Below are 15,031 nucleotides of genomic sequence, written 5' to 3'. Positions count from 1 at the left end.
CTTCGTTCAGGTATTAAAAGTAACCCTTATAAGGATGTCGGTTTGTCGCCTTACTTTTGAAACTTTAAAAATATGTGAGCTCTGTATAAAAATGGTTGTAATTCCTAAACAGTTAATGAAATAATTTTGTGAAACCCTTTTCAATTAAAGCTGAAAGTCTGCGCTTCGATCACATCTTGACTGTCTTATTTAAAATCCTCTGTGATGGCTTACAGAGGCTTACAAAAATGTGTCAGAAAAAACTGAACTGACTTCACTCTGTCACGAAACAAAAAAGACAAATTGAGATTTTATTGTAGAAAACGTAGAAAAAATAAGAAATATTCTGAGAAGAATAGAGATACATATTTAACGCTCTTATTTTGAAATCACACGCCTAAGGCTGGCAATATAGAATTGGATTTTCTATTTTTACCTCTCTCTGGTGTCCTGTGTTTGGGTCCTCTTCTGCTGAACCATCACACAACAAGGCAGTTAGGTTTACACATTTATTCAGTGCAAGCACCGAGAGGGAATTCACAAACCAGCTTCTCTGATTTCAGCCTGTCCAACTGAGCCGATTAAAAATGAGATCCGAGAGGACTGCGCCACTCAGCAATATGGAGGTCAAAACAAAGCACGGCAAGAGCTATACTGTAAAAGAAAAGAGAGAGAACGTGGCAGCTAAATAAGCTTGGTACACGAACAAAGTATTACCGGCATATAAGAAAGGCATATCTCTGCAGAGTGAACACCATCGCTACCTGTTGTTTAATTTTGCCTTAAAGACAACTCGGTCTCTTCTCAGTGAAACTGTCAGCACAAACTGGAGAAGGCATGCAAAAAGTCAGTAAAAGTGATGCTGTGAAATATTAACCAGGGTAACATATTTGGTTCTACTGTTTTAATGTAGGATTTTTTGTTTGCTTATTTCTATATTTTTTTAACCTGTGGGTATAAAATACTATATTTAGCAAATCTTGAGTGCACATCGCCCTCCTATATCTCTGCAAGAAAAGACTCCTTTTTTAAATGTATTCGTTTTCTTTCAATTTTTCCAGTTTTTGAAAGGACTTCCCAAGTTGCCCTGCCTTTGTTGAACACTCTGTTAGGAAATATATTTCCATCCCTTTTGCGGTCTCTGCTCTTGCGTGCCTCTCTCAAACGCTCCTCTCACAGTCATCCCATTCCTGGAGCTTCTTCATGGATGGCAGAGCACTGTGTCAGCTACTGTCACACGTCTAAACGATCAAATGAAAGCTTCAGATGTGCATTTACTGTATACTGATGGGAAAAAAAGAAATGCTTTTCTAAAATAAGAAAACAATAGTTGCAGGTTTTCAAAGTCCAAACTGCTGTGCAGGAATAAACATGTGACTTGGATTCGAATTTGGCATTGGCAAGGTTGCTGTTATTTAAGCTTACAGGAGACTTATATGTAAATTTCATGGTAATCCATCCGATATTTCTCAAGAGATTTCACTCTAAAGACACAAATCCTTCCAATAATATATGAGAGTTTTCAGTCCAAATCAAAGGGAGGAGGTGTGCTAATTGGGACCCATTATAATCCATAGAACAACCCCAAAAATGAGAAACTAAGCAATCACAGTCATTTTCACTCTGCTAATGAGTTAACTTTCAAGCCTTACTTTTATTTAGCCTTTCATCTGCATTTTTATTTTTGGCGTCTTAGAGCTCGCGTCACCACTGAACTCTCTAAATATCAAGACTGAAGATGTTAGGACAAGAAACGGAGGGACTTTAAAAATTCTGAGTAGTTCAACAACTTTTCAGTGTTGCTAAAGAGATCCAAAGCCCTGGGGAGATCTGCTATATACCTCTTTTAGATGTAAAGTCTAGCTTTAATGAGATCTGCCAAAAGCACTTTATCACAAGAAAGAGATAGAGATGAAGTCAATAAGGTCAATTTAAAAAGAGCAAGAAAGGCAGCCTGTTCAGCGTCTCCCTGCAGACCTAGGAACCCGAACTCAGAACTAACACCAGGGAGTGCAATTATCTGTCGCGCGACCGGTTATCAACATCTTTGGATTTTACATAAACCTCTGATTGTGTTTAAAATAGCTCTTCAGAAAAATCAACATTATTCAAAAATGTAAGTCAAGGTTTTCAATCTTGAGGATATGAAAGAATACTAATACACTCATCTGTGTGTCAAGCTTTTAAATTGTACTTCATACTGCTAGAATTTTGTTTTCTTTTTGCAGTGAACACATGCTGCGGTATATGTTTTGCAGATCTGATTTTAGCACATTCAAAACAATTAGAGGAAGCAAGACTTCATTCACAACTGCTGTAAAGCCACAGTATATCCACCGCACTCAACACAAGAAAAAAAGAAAGAAAGAAAGACTGAGCATTATGGAGAATCTGCCAGATACCCAAAGAGCATATCAGTGATATTTGTACAGGCGAGGACCTAACGAAGGTGTTTGGTCAGCGTGTCTGAAGCGGAAGCAGAACATAACAGTGTTTTCTTGTGTAATGTGTGTGTCCTGCCAGCAGGCAGCCTCTGGGGCGCCTAAGTGTACCATCTGTGACCAGGTCTGCCATGCTATCATATGGTGTACCACTGCCATTGATGATGGCGACGTACTGGAGCACATGACTTGTGCTTTCACAGCCAGAGAGCTGCAGATAAGAGCCAACAGGAAATAGCGTCATTTGTTTTTCTTTCTTTAAGACCCTGTTGGCCATGAGAAATGCTGTTTTCATACACATTGCTCTACACACTTAAATATATTTTATAGTCTTGTCCTGTTTTTTGTGATTACAGTACAATCACTACATTTTTATACAGCAACAGTTCTAACAATGCAGTATACAGTAGGTAAGTAATACAGTAAAAACTGTTGTTTATATTACAGAACACTGTAAAATATCAGTGCACGCAGAGAAATCTAGCTGCCAGTATTTTACTGTGATTTTACTGTAATAAAACAGGTCAGCCCATATTTAGATATATCCACTTCAAACTCATCCAGACCAAGTGGCTGGCGATGTTTGAAATTTTTTTTATTGCACTTTTTAAAAGTAAGTTTACTTTGCAGAATTGGAGCGATCTTGTTACTAGGAAGGTCAAAAGAAATAATATCATAAGATTTGAAATTTCATAATTGCATTTCATACTTGATGCAGTTCCAATCCATACGAGCTCAATTCCATCAAAAGTGGATCAATATTTTTAGGAAGAGGTTCAAAATTTGCACCTTTAGGCACCATTTTTACCAAAATTTAGTAAAGTGACATTTATTTTGGGAGCATTCTAGTTTTAGACCAGTGCCTATTAAGTCATTTGGTTCCTTCTTTTTATTACCCAGCTCTGACAAAGGTAAGAGAACAAATAAATAGTAAAGTCCTCTGTGAAACTACAAGATATACCGCAAAAACCTGATGTTGTACCTGCTGTTTAAAATGAACACTTACAACTGCTTGCACACTGTTATCAGATGAATTGAAGGGTTGCACTGGAAGCATTTCCTTAATGCATTTATAGAGCAGCAGTGTGATTGTTCCATGCAGTTCTATACCGTTAAACCATTACTAATGGAAACTTTTTGACTTGTCAAAAGAGGAGTAGCAAATCCTCGATAATGGCTCATTTAAAAATAATCATCATCATCGTCATCATCATCATCACCATCCTCATTATTATCATTATCTTTATTGTTGCTGCACTGAATGCAAACACCTTAAAATGCTTAAAAATATGCCCATAAAAATATCAAAGTCTGTAATTAATAACAAAAATTTCTAAAAAATTGCACATCATACCACAGATACAAAACTTTTTTATTAGTGTTCCTGCCAGCACATGTAACAGTGGTATTGTTACCTCTGCTGAGGAGGTTACATTTGTAAACACAATAGCTTGAAAATGTTTTGATAAAACTTTGTAGGGCTGTAGAGTGGGCTCATGTTAACAGTCCATTAAAATTTGCCTTTTATCCACCACTGTCTTCAAGGTCAACTTAATCATTTATTGGTCAAAAATTGATAAAAAAAAAAAAAAAAAAACCCTTAGACCTTTGAAACTGTGGTGTAAACATATAGAAAGTACTCTATAAAGATTTAAAATATGTCATATTTGACCTCTGACCTCCAGTTCAAGGTCAGGAGACTGAGATGTAGGTCAAAGCAATAATAACAATATATAGATCTATTTAAAACTATTTTTCTTACTGCCGCTGTTTATGCTGACAATCTATGGGCATAAAGCAAATGATATTTGGGGATTCTACATATAACATTATAGTTTGCATCTAAATATTCTGTCAGATTCTGGCATTACCTACATAATCTTTTGCATACATTATGTATGCATTATATTATATTATACATATACAAATTCACTCTTTGGGCAGTACTAAATGAGCTGCCTTAGTGGACGATTGTATTCTCAAAGTGCTTCTTGTTATATGTGTGTATTTATTGTACATGTTTTGTGTGTTTTTCCTGTTTCTATGCAAATATCTATAATTTAGGACTCTTACAAGAGTCAGACTGAAGCATAACAGAGCAAAATTTTTCACATTATCTTACTAACAATCGATTTCTGTTTTTTTAGGCCTTGCTGCGATTCTCCTTTAATCCCTCCTTCCAATGACTACCTTGTATTGAGCGTTGCGCTTGACCTCAAACTAGGGAATCAATAAATGTGCTGATTCAAATGACGATTTGATGTACAAAGGCAAATCCTCGAGGATAAACTGCTGCTCTGATTTTCACGGTGGAAAATTATTAATTGCTGGCCTGCCGCTGTTAAAAATAAATAAACAAATAACTAGAGCTTGCCTAAAAGCTGCACACCCTGTGGTGTTTGAAAATTTAACGAGATTCAGGAAACATTCAAAAATGTTGCAGTGGTGAAGGGTGTCGATACGGGCAAATATTCATGATGCTGTCAGAAAGCTCAAGAAATCAGAAAAGCATGTGAACTAAGCTCCCCGCAGCTCTCAGATGGATCTCTGCTGTCCATCACTGCACACTTTGTGACACGTACCATCAGTTAAACACAAAGCATGACAAGGAGCTTCTCAGGAATAACTTACTGTTTAACTCAGTGCAGTATTCAGAAGTACTGCAGTGGAAAACAACAGAAAACCGAGCCACCAGATCACACGTGCAGCTAAAAAATTCGTGTCACTGTTTTGGTAAATTCATACGCCAATGCATGAAAAATACTATGGATGATGAGAACGTGAGAAATATGGAAGTCAATAGAGTTCAGCTTCTTTTCCACAACTGGACATGCAACGGCCAGCCCCAGTCGTGCAGGTGACAGGGATCCCAGGACCTGTCCAACCGAGCTACAGCACTGCTTGGCTGCAACAAGACATTTTTCTGGAGAGGCAACAGTCAGTGCTGCACTTCACAAATCTGGACTGTGTGGGAGAGTGGCCAGATGGCAGAAGACAGGAGTTTACAAAAAGGCACTGAAAGATTCTAAGTGCATGACGCAAAAGACTGTGGTCTGATTAAATGAGTGCCGGAAACTTGTAAACTGACATTTTGGGGTATTTTTAGGGTATTGGCGGCATTGCCCTTAAAGTGGAGTAAACACACAGGCTGCATTCTGTTCAGGTTAACCTGCAAAGATTATGGCAAAAACCAAAAATGAGAGCATTAGATTGCACAAAATTTTAACTTGAAACAAAGATTTGTCATATTTTAGATGTGAGACTGAAATCATCATAATAATTTTACATCTAGTAAAGTCCAGTGCTCACTATCTTGAAGCCTTCATCAGTTTGATTGGGCTGTTGAATCGTTTAACATTACAAAGCATGTCTGAGTGATTCCTGTAAACAGTGGAAAACATAGGAGATGGAGATATAACAAGGTTTTTTTGCCTATTTTATTTTGGATAGAATTCCCATGAAGAGTTATAAAGGACAAATCTGTCATGAGAGAGAAGAGAAAAACACAAAAACACATCTGATGCATTTATTTATGGTTATCATGTTACAATTTCCATTCATTTTTCTTTCTTGTGAGTTACTGGATAGTAAGTATACAGTATAGTATACAGAAGTATAGCAGTTCAAATTTTGCCTGAATTGGATTACGCCCATTCTTGTCTTTGATTGGTTTTCATTCAAACTCCCTCGAAGACAACTTTTGTATCAGAGTGCTGTAGCAGCCCATCTACGGTACAGGACGATAATAAGAAGCTATAATGGGAAGTGTCAACATCCCTGTTAAGACACAACAGAAGTATGAACAGGTGACAATACACATAACCACGAGAAGGCTCACAAGCTATTCATTCAGACTGTGAGGATTATGAAGACGCGGGAGGAACGCAGACGGATCCTGGCTGTAATCCTGAGCCTGATGTCTGCCCGATAACCTAATAGGAAAAGTGCTTAGAGTGTAAGAATTCACGAGGAGTACACACATCCAATGAGCACAAAAAAAAGCTTAGTTTTACTTTAAATATGAATGTATATATTTCAAAAGTCAACATAGGATTAGTGACATGTAAAGTGACATGTTTGGTCCATATGCCATATTTGTGGAGGTATAGAGATGTCTGGGTGAGAGGACACTGGACCTTTTATCCAGATTGTTTACCACAATTTTGGAGAGTGAAAGGGTGTCTGACAAACAGAGAAGAAGTGTACTGGTACTGATTCTAAAGATCAAGGATGATGTAGTACCTGTAGTAACTAGCTGTAGTAACTACAGATGCGATGTTTGCTACGAGAGTGTTGATGGAGAAGTACAGAAAGTCCGAAGGAGCTTCACCGTGTTTTTGTCAGTTTAAAGAAAGTATATGAGGAACTGTGCTACTGCATAAGGAAATCAGGAGTGGCAGAGAAGTACAAGAGGGTCGTGAAGGACGTATGAGGACAGCGAGACAGTGGTGAGCTGTGTGGTAGGAGTGGCAGATGTGTTCAAAGTAGGAGTGGGATTACATCAAGGATCGGCTCTGACAGAGGTCAGGCAGGTGTCTCCATCGATGAGACGTTCATAGATGACACTGTGATCTGTAGTGAGCGTATGGAACAAGCAAGCCTGAAGAGGTGGAGGTATGCTCTAGAGAGAAGAGGATTGACCGGCTATGATGCATGGTTTGCTGAGCTGGAGGTGGCAGAGCTGAAGATTTTAACATTTTTATTGGAATTAGAAAAGATTAGAGAAGGGAGCCGGAGATTGACAGACGGATTGGTGCTGCGGCTGCAGTGATGCGGACGCTGCACCGGTCCGTTGTGGTGAAGAGGGAGCTGAGTGTAAAAGCGAAGCTCTCAATTTACCGGTCGATCTACGTCCCTACCCTCACCTATGGCCACGAGCTGTGGGTAGTGACCGAAAGAACGAGATCGCGGATACAAGCGGCGGAAATGAGCTTCCTCCGAAGGGTGGCTGGCCTCCCTTAGAGATAGGGTGAGAAGTTCGGCCATCCGGGAGGGGCTCAGAGTAGAGCCGCTGCTATTCCACATTGAAAGGAGCCAGTTGAGGTGGTTCGGGCATCTGACAAGGATGCCTCCTGGGCGCCTCCTGGGTGAGGTGTTCCGGGCATGTCCCACCAGGAGGAGGCCCCGGGGCAGACCCAGGACACGCTGGAGAGATTATATCTCTCGACTGGCCTGGGAACGCTTTGATGTTCCCCCGGATAAGCTGGAGGAGGTGGCTGGGGAGAGGCAGGTCTGGGCTTCTCTGGTTAGGCTGCTGCCCCCGCGACCCGGCCCCGGATAAAGCGGATGAAGATGGATGGATGGATGGATGGATAGAAAAGATTAGAAATGGGTACAGTTATGGAAGCGAGGCTGATATGGTTTAATTTCGACAACAGCCTTAAAATTGTAGAAAGATATGTCTGTCTGTCTCTTCCTTAACAGGAGTGAAACTTTGAATTAAAACTGGCCGCACACAGTAATTATTAACATTTATATGTTTTTTTTTTTTAAAAACATTTATTATAAATTCCTTTTTTCAATTTTGTATAAATTATGTGTATTTCATCCTCCTTTTGTGTATGCGATATTATGTCTGCCGTTTGCCTTTTTGTGTCATGTGACACATAAAGAAACCTAATGGTCATGTAAATTTGTTCCTGTGTTGATCAAGTCATCGCAGATTCTTTATAAGGAATAGTAACATTTTTTCAAAAAGTAACATTTCACACACATATACAGTAAGGCATACAATAGTAATCAGTAACTGCTTTCAAATGAATGCTAATGCTAGCATGACAACATACATGTAATGACAATGTTTTTTTTTCACAGAATAATTGTAAGGCTGGTGGATAAATAAAGTCATTGGGAATTTTTAAGTTTCAAATTCCATAATATATTCAGTCTAGGTGGTAGTCCTGCATAAAATGTGTTATTATGGGTTTGCGTTGAAGAATGATTTCCAGGAGTGATCAGACAGCAAAAGTGCAAATGTCTGTGTTTATGTTGGGAATTAAAGCCATTAAACACTGCAAAAAAAAAAAAAAATCAATTTTTAGGATCCAAACTTGTGTAACGTATACACATATGGAGTAAATTGCATTTTTGTGGAAACTTTGGGGTTTGGGGTTCAGTATTTTTCCCAAGGACAGTCTGAAACCAACGAAGAAGCACAAACCTACTCATTTGTGGTTAAACTACTCTACCTCCTGAGCCAAGAATGGCTGTGACATATCTATGTAGAGAATCCACATCCCTGCTGTGTCTGTATGAGTTTCCTTGGGGTACTTCAGCTTCCAAGTCCAAGCACATGCGTGTTTACTTAGCTGGTGATTTGGCATTGGCTGTGAGCCAGATGTAGGATAGAAGTGTAAAGATTAAAAGCACTTTATGAATACATGCTTAAATGTCGCTTTCAGTCTAAAGCTTTCAGCGATCAGTAGGGCTAGAAAAGTGCCACATAAATTCTGGTCTACAAAAACTGACCTTTAAAAAAGGCTGCAAAACAGTGTAAGGGAACTGATTTATTTATATTATATTTTTGTTATTATTCATAAAATCCAAAGGAGACAGTGCAAGTGTGTATATTTCACTATTAGGGAACATATATGTGCCAGTTTTGGCGCTCTAAAAGGTACACACAGTTACCTTTATGTCATTTAATAGCCCCAGGGGATACATTCATCTTCCTGTAAGGACAGAAAGGAGCTTTTACTGTACCCTTATTTCTTATTTCTGAAAGTGTGTGAATATAATACAAAGAAGCAAAAGCTCAAGAAAAGCACAAACACAAAGAGGTACAGGTCAATACTGGCACAGTTTTACTCACAGATTCAACTTAACTGAGTTCAGTCTCATGTATAAACCATTTAATAATGCACAGGTCATGGTCTTGCAATCTGTTATTTATCATGTAGTTTACTTTAAAGCGATGTGAATTAGGAAAGACGTTTTTGTTGTTTGGCTCCTTTAACACCTTCTTTGTGCCCTGAAGTCAAAAGTAAGGGGAATTTTGAAAGAAACCGGCCTTCACCTGAATCAGTTAGTGGCTGCTGTGGTAACCGTACAAGCAACTGCAGCCCAAGGAAGAAGGCAGTACACAAAAAGGTCTGGCTGTGAAATGGAAAAGGCATCAATAGGAAGTGAAGAATGAAAAGACATAAAAGGCTAGGTGGTAAGGCAAAGTGATGATCTGGAGTCGTGAAGAGGTTAAGTGTTGCTGTAAAAGAAAACAGGTGAAAAGAAGTAGAAAGGAAGACGGGAGAGGGGCACAGAGAGAAAGGACAAAGGAGGTGAAAGTGTGATGGCGAATGTAAGATGGAGAGGGGGTCAGGAATAAAGAGTGGGCAGAGCAGTGAGCTAAATGACCAGGATCAAATTTCGTACTGCAAAGCACAATTACGAGTCACAGTGATATTATGGAGAAACTCAAGTAAGCGATAAGCTGGTGTACTTCAAAGATTCAAAGTACATCGATCCAGTTCGTGATTTAACATAAATGTTTCAAAGTTTTAGGGTAAATGTTAATATAAAAACAGGCACATTTGTCCAGGTGCCCAAACGCAGGTATCACGGCTGCTCCTTCTGCTGGAGGTTTCTTCCTGTTAAACGGAAGGTTTACCTTCCCACTGTCACCAAGTGCTTGCTCATGGGGGATGATTGATTGCTGGGGTTTTCTCTGCATTTTTGAAGGTTCTTTAACTTACAAAATAAAGCACATTGATGGAACTGCTGCTGTGATTTTGCACTAAATAAATGAATTGTAATGAACTGAATTGAACAATAAACCTGCAGAGTGTTATTTCCTAAATGTGCTGTTCCTCTCAGCTTTATCACATCAGATTGTAAAACAGACCCACAACTCTACTGTTTTGGTTCACACTCATTGAGGCCGCTGTTTTGAGCAAAACAAGCCCAGAGACAGATAATGCATTTCCCTGGTAGAGCTGGTAGAGACCAGAACTGGAGCCAAAAGACATTTAAGACCATAACTGTAGATGGTGAAACTGTTCACCACATTAAAAGACAAAAAACAAAACGGATAACATGTAACTAGCTAAACACAAAACCAGCTTTTTTCGCATTAAATATTGCACAAATGGCAGTAAATTGGGTGTTACAAATTTTAGTAAATCCCTTTGTGCACTTGATTTACATATTTTCCTCCCTATATTTTGTGCATTCAGAAAGGAAGTCCCAGAAATACATACGCAGCGGAGTCTATTGCAAAAATCTCTTGAGTTACCACCTCTTGCATGTAATTATCTCGCCGCGCTCTCTTTGTAAAGACCAACAGTACATTTTTTGGGGGGGGTTGGAAGTCAAAGGCCAGTTTGCGCTGGCACAACACATTAGTAAATCTGGACCATGAGGTGCGGGCAGCTTTGATAAAGCAGCACTGTAAGGGCTTTACATAAACGCCATATGCTATCAGCTGGTGTCAGTCACTGTTGCCAAAAAATAAATCGAAGTAAAAGCCCCTTGCATATCAAATGTTAGTTCTAACATGTGGTTGTGAAAACCAGTGTAAAAGGTTATATATTAACCCAAACTACACTGTATTTGTTCATTTGCCTTTATATGTATATGAACTTCACTAACATCCAATTCCTAATCCACAGGGTTTAATCTAATGGCAGCTATAACACCTTCCACTCTTCTGGGAAGGCTTTCTACAAGGTTTAGGAGTGTTTATGGGAATTCTTGACCATTCTTCCAGAAGCACATTTGTAAAGTCAGTTTGGGGATGTCCTGGTATGCTGAAGTATTAAGAACTAAGGGGGCCCAGCTCCTGTAAAGCAACCCCACACCATAATTATACACACAATAGAGTCACAACTGCCAGCCCAAACTTGTCCATCATATTGCCAGACGGTGAGGCGTGATTATCACTGAAGAAAACACATCTCTGGCGCTCTAGAGCAGCGGTCCCCAACCCCGGTCCATGAGTCGTTTGGTACCGGACCGCGAGAGTTGAGGCTCAGGTGTGAAATTTATGGCTTTCAAGGTTTTTATCAGTTTTTAGCGTTATCTTTTTATCGTTTTTTATCGTTAATTCCAGTGTGTTATGCATAAATCTTTTTTTTTGTACCGGTACTGGTTTTGTTGTATTTATCTGCGACACCTCCGTGAAATTATTGTCAGACATAAACCGACAATAAACCGGCGCAACAAGGGTCCAGTAGCGATGTGCTTATACCACTGCATTCAACACTTTGCATTGAGTATGGCGATTTAAGTCTTGGATGCAGCTGCTTGGCCATGGAAACCTGCTCCATGAAGCTCTATGCAGTGTTCTTGAGCTAATGTGAAGATGACATGCAGAAAGTTGGCAACCTCTGCTCACTATGAATCTCAGCTTCCACTGACCCCATTCTGTGATTTTACATGGTCTACCACTTTGTGCCCGAGTTGCTGTTGTTCCCAATCACTTCCACTTTGTTAAAATAGCACTAGCCGTTGACTATGGAATACTTAATAGCAAGGAATTCCCTGAGCTCCTGAGAACGACTCATTCTTTCACAAATGCTTGTAGAAGTAGTCTGCATGCCTAGGTGTTTTTTTCTTTTGTTTACACCTGTGGCCATGGAAGCGATTGAAACATATCAATTTCAATGATTTGGATGCTTGAGTGAATACTTGTGGCAATATAGTGCATTGTTTTATCAGTAATCTAAACAAGCAGAATAGGTACTCAGAGCTAATTGACAAAAAGCAGAACAGTCAAAAACAGCTGCTTACAATGCATAATGCTACCTTTATGCTACAGGGTTTCCCAGTGCTTTAAATTTGACACCCAAGGTTTCCGAACAAGCATTGCTATGCGATGCCTTGGGAATAAGAATGTGTTGGGGTTTCACAAAAGCAGCTGTAGGCTACATAAACAGATGTTTTATGCAGATGTACTATTTTGGTATAAATAGTACCAGATCACAGCTTGAGAACTGTACCACTGCTCTGTTTGTTCCATCCTCGAGAATATTAAAATTGCAACATGAGCTTGATATTGTGTAAAAATAGAAGTACAGGTTTAGAAACTGGCCCAGGAGCGGGACCTGTCGGAGACTCTTGTCTCTTTCCCTCAGTGTTCTCTCTCTGTGTCTAAATAAAGAATAAAACTGTTGGAGGTGAGAGGACAGGTCTAAAAAAGAAATCTCAGCAATCAAAGCTTTTACAAAGTCTTTCACTTCTTAAGTCTACCAGCCATTTGTTAGATGTGTAGTGAAACTAATAGTAGACTTCAGTAACATTTAATGACGATATCAATTACCTTAGTTTTTTGTCCTTTAGATAGCAGTTTTGTCCTTGAACCAACCAACCCGTGCAGGTGAGTGTTTGTTGCCCCCAAGTGGAAAGCCTATGTAAAGACAGGTAGAGAGGTCCAGCCATTAAAAATATTTACCCAAAAATTATGTTTACTTACTTAAACGATATTTATTGAAATGCATCAGACTTTTTAATATTTGTACTTCACTCAAATACTTCTATTTTATGTTTATTCATCCTGTTACTACACTACATTTAAGATTAATTTTAAGATTAAACGTATTTTTATTCCAGTTACTATTCTTTCATTTACCACAAAAGTTTCCATCAGTTACTTCAATTTTTATTCAAACAAAGCAAAATGAGATGCATTTAATTACTTTATCAATTCATTTATATCTTGAATTTAAATCCCTATTTTATTGCATGTAAAAATAAATGCATAAGAGCTGTAAAACATTCTCTCCGGTATTTAATTGCAAATCAGTTATCATAATTTTAGTGCAGCAACATGCCATAGTCTATCTTCTTAGAAATAACCCCCCAGCCTGCTTAAATCACATTTAATTAAAGCAGGCTGAATAGCCAGCGATGCATATGACAGATGATTTTGACTGCAGGAAATGAAGTTTTTACAGCTCTATATAACAGGTAGAGCTAACAGCTAGAGACATTTCTTTAATAAATACACTCGTGTGAAAATGAAAGTCCTCCCTGGACTCTGTGTGGTCCTGTGGAAAAAACAGAGTACATCCTTACTGCCTCCATAGGAATTAAGTATTTGCATTTTGTATGTAATGTTAAGATTCTCTTAGATTAAGGTCCCCCATTCACCACACAGGGACCTCTGCCCACTTAAATGGAGAACAAATGAATACATGAATAAAGTCATTCATGTGATATTTTCTGAATTTATTTTTACAAATAAATAAATAAATAAATAAATAAAAAACTAAGCTAAGGTTGTACAAAGTTCATTTACCCTCACATTAAGTAGAGCTCATTTACTTTGTTACACTTTTGAGATGATGTGACTTACAGCAATCTGATACTAGTGTTATCCTTGATATAAAACTAATGATATGCTGACTGCTTCCATACAAAATAAGAAGGTTAGTAGCAGCCAGGTACTGCTAATCCAATTTATTTGATTAATTCATCATCAACAAGCACGCACAGCTCTGTAAAAGCAAAGGTTTTTGCAGTTTGCTGGCGTGATGCATTCAGGTGTGTGTTAACCCAAATACCACAATTTTCCCTGGAGTGGACATTCCTGGAAACTCATTCCAAGATCAGACTGTCTGCAACAGAATTGCTGAAAAAGACAAGAATCAAGATCTTACAATCCCCCAGACTCCAATCTGATTGAAATGCTGTGGTGGAACCTTAGGACGGCTGTATTTAAATGAATGCTTTACACCTCCGTGAACTGAAATTTCTACACAATAATGAAAAATACTCATAAAGTCATACAGAAAACAAATACTGCATGCTATTGCTGCTAAAGATGCTTCAACATGCTGTTGAATCTTCATTTTTCGCTTTCTTTTTACCAACTAACTTTTTTAACACCAACTTTCTTTTTCATTCAGCTATAGAAGAATTTGCACCACTAGACACTAAAATGCCCAGTAAGTCAAAATTAGCTCCAGTTTGATCAGTTAGACTGGTCAAATACTTCTTCAACAACATTAAAGCTGCGGAAAGCGAAAAGAATAACATTGTTTATCTGCTCATCTCCTACCTATCAAGGACTTGGACCAAACAGGCAGGAAGTGAACAGTTCAATGTGCAGGAAGCAGAAAAATAGGCAAAATGTGAAAATGCATATTGTGAGGGCTGGACACCAGGATCCTCAAAACAGCAGGTTGTTGGGAGTCCAATGGTGTGGGTTATATTATCTGTTCCAGTGCTCCACAAGTGTTGTGTCTGCCCATAGCTTCTCAGTGTGTGCAGTACAGCAAGAATTTATACATCTGCAAGATCTTCTGTTTGAAAAATAAAACAGAGAGTTGTGTTGTTGTCCACAAACTGGAAACAAAATCAGGATAATCAAATCAAACCAACGTGGGGGTGAACTTTCACCATATTTTCTCATACTGCATTTCTCATGAACTGGCTGTATATCAACTGACTTGTGAGTTAATCAATGAACCCAGTGAGCTAGGATTAAGACAGTCGCTCCCAACATATTAAACACTATTGAACAAGAAAAGGAGAAAAAGAAATCCGTGTGAGGAAGACAAATTTTATAACTGTGCAAGTGCAAGGCACAGAGACATAGTATTAAATGGGATTTCACTCAACAAATCTGAAGCATAAACTACGGTGGCCCTGAAAGGTCATATCCACTGCATTTTTTT

At 38.7% G+C, this 15,031-nt stretch overlaps 1 long non-coding RNA gene across 1 annotated transcript in view; it reads right to left on the bottom strand.

Annotated features, from left to right (window-relative positions):
- The window catches only part of LOC102076293 (uncharacterized), a 33,063-nt gene that overhangs the window by 12,499 nt on the left and 5,533 nt on the right, over window positions 1–15,031 (bottom strand). The window contains exon 2 of the long non-coding RNA XR_003220883.1: window positions 12,673–12,759. This is a non-coding gene — a long non-coding RNA (uncharacterized LOC102076293). The remainder of the gene's footprint in view (window positions 1–12,672; window positions 12,760–15,031) is intronic.

The sequence above is a fragment of the Oreochromis niloticus genome, linkage group LG7, assembly GCF_001858045.2.
Source record: "Oreochromis niloticus isolate F11D_XX linkage group LG7, O_niloticus_UMD_NMBU, whole genome shotgun sequence".
NCBI classification, from domain to species: domain Eukaryota; kingdom Metazoa; phylum Chordata; class Actinopteri; order Cichliformes; family Cichlidae; genus Oreochromis; species Oreochromis niloticus.
The sequence above is the reverse complement of the archived record's forward strand: the minus strand, read 5'-3'. Positions and strand labels throughout refer to the sequence as shown.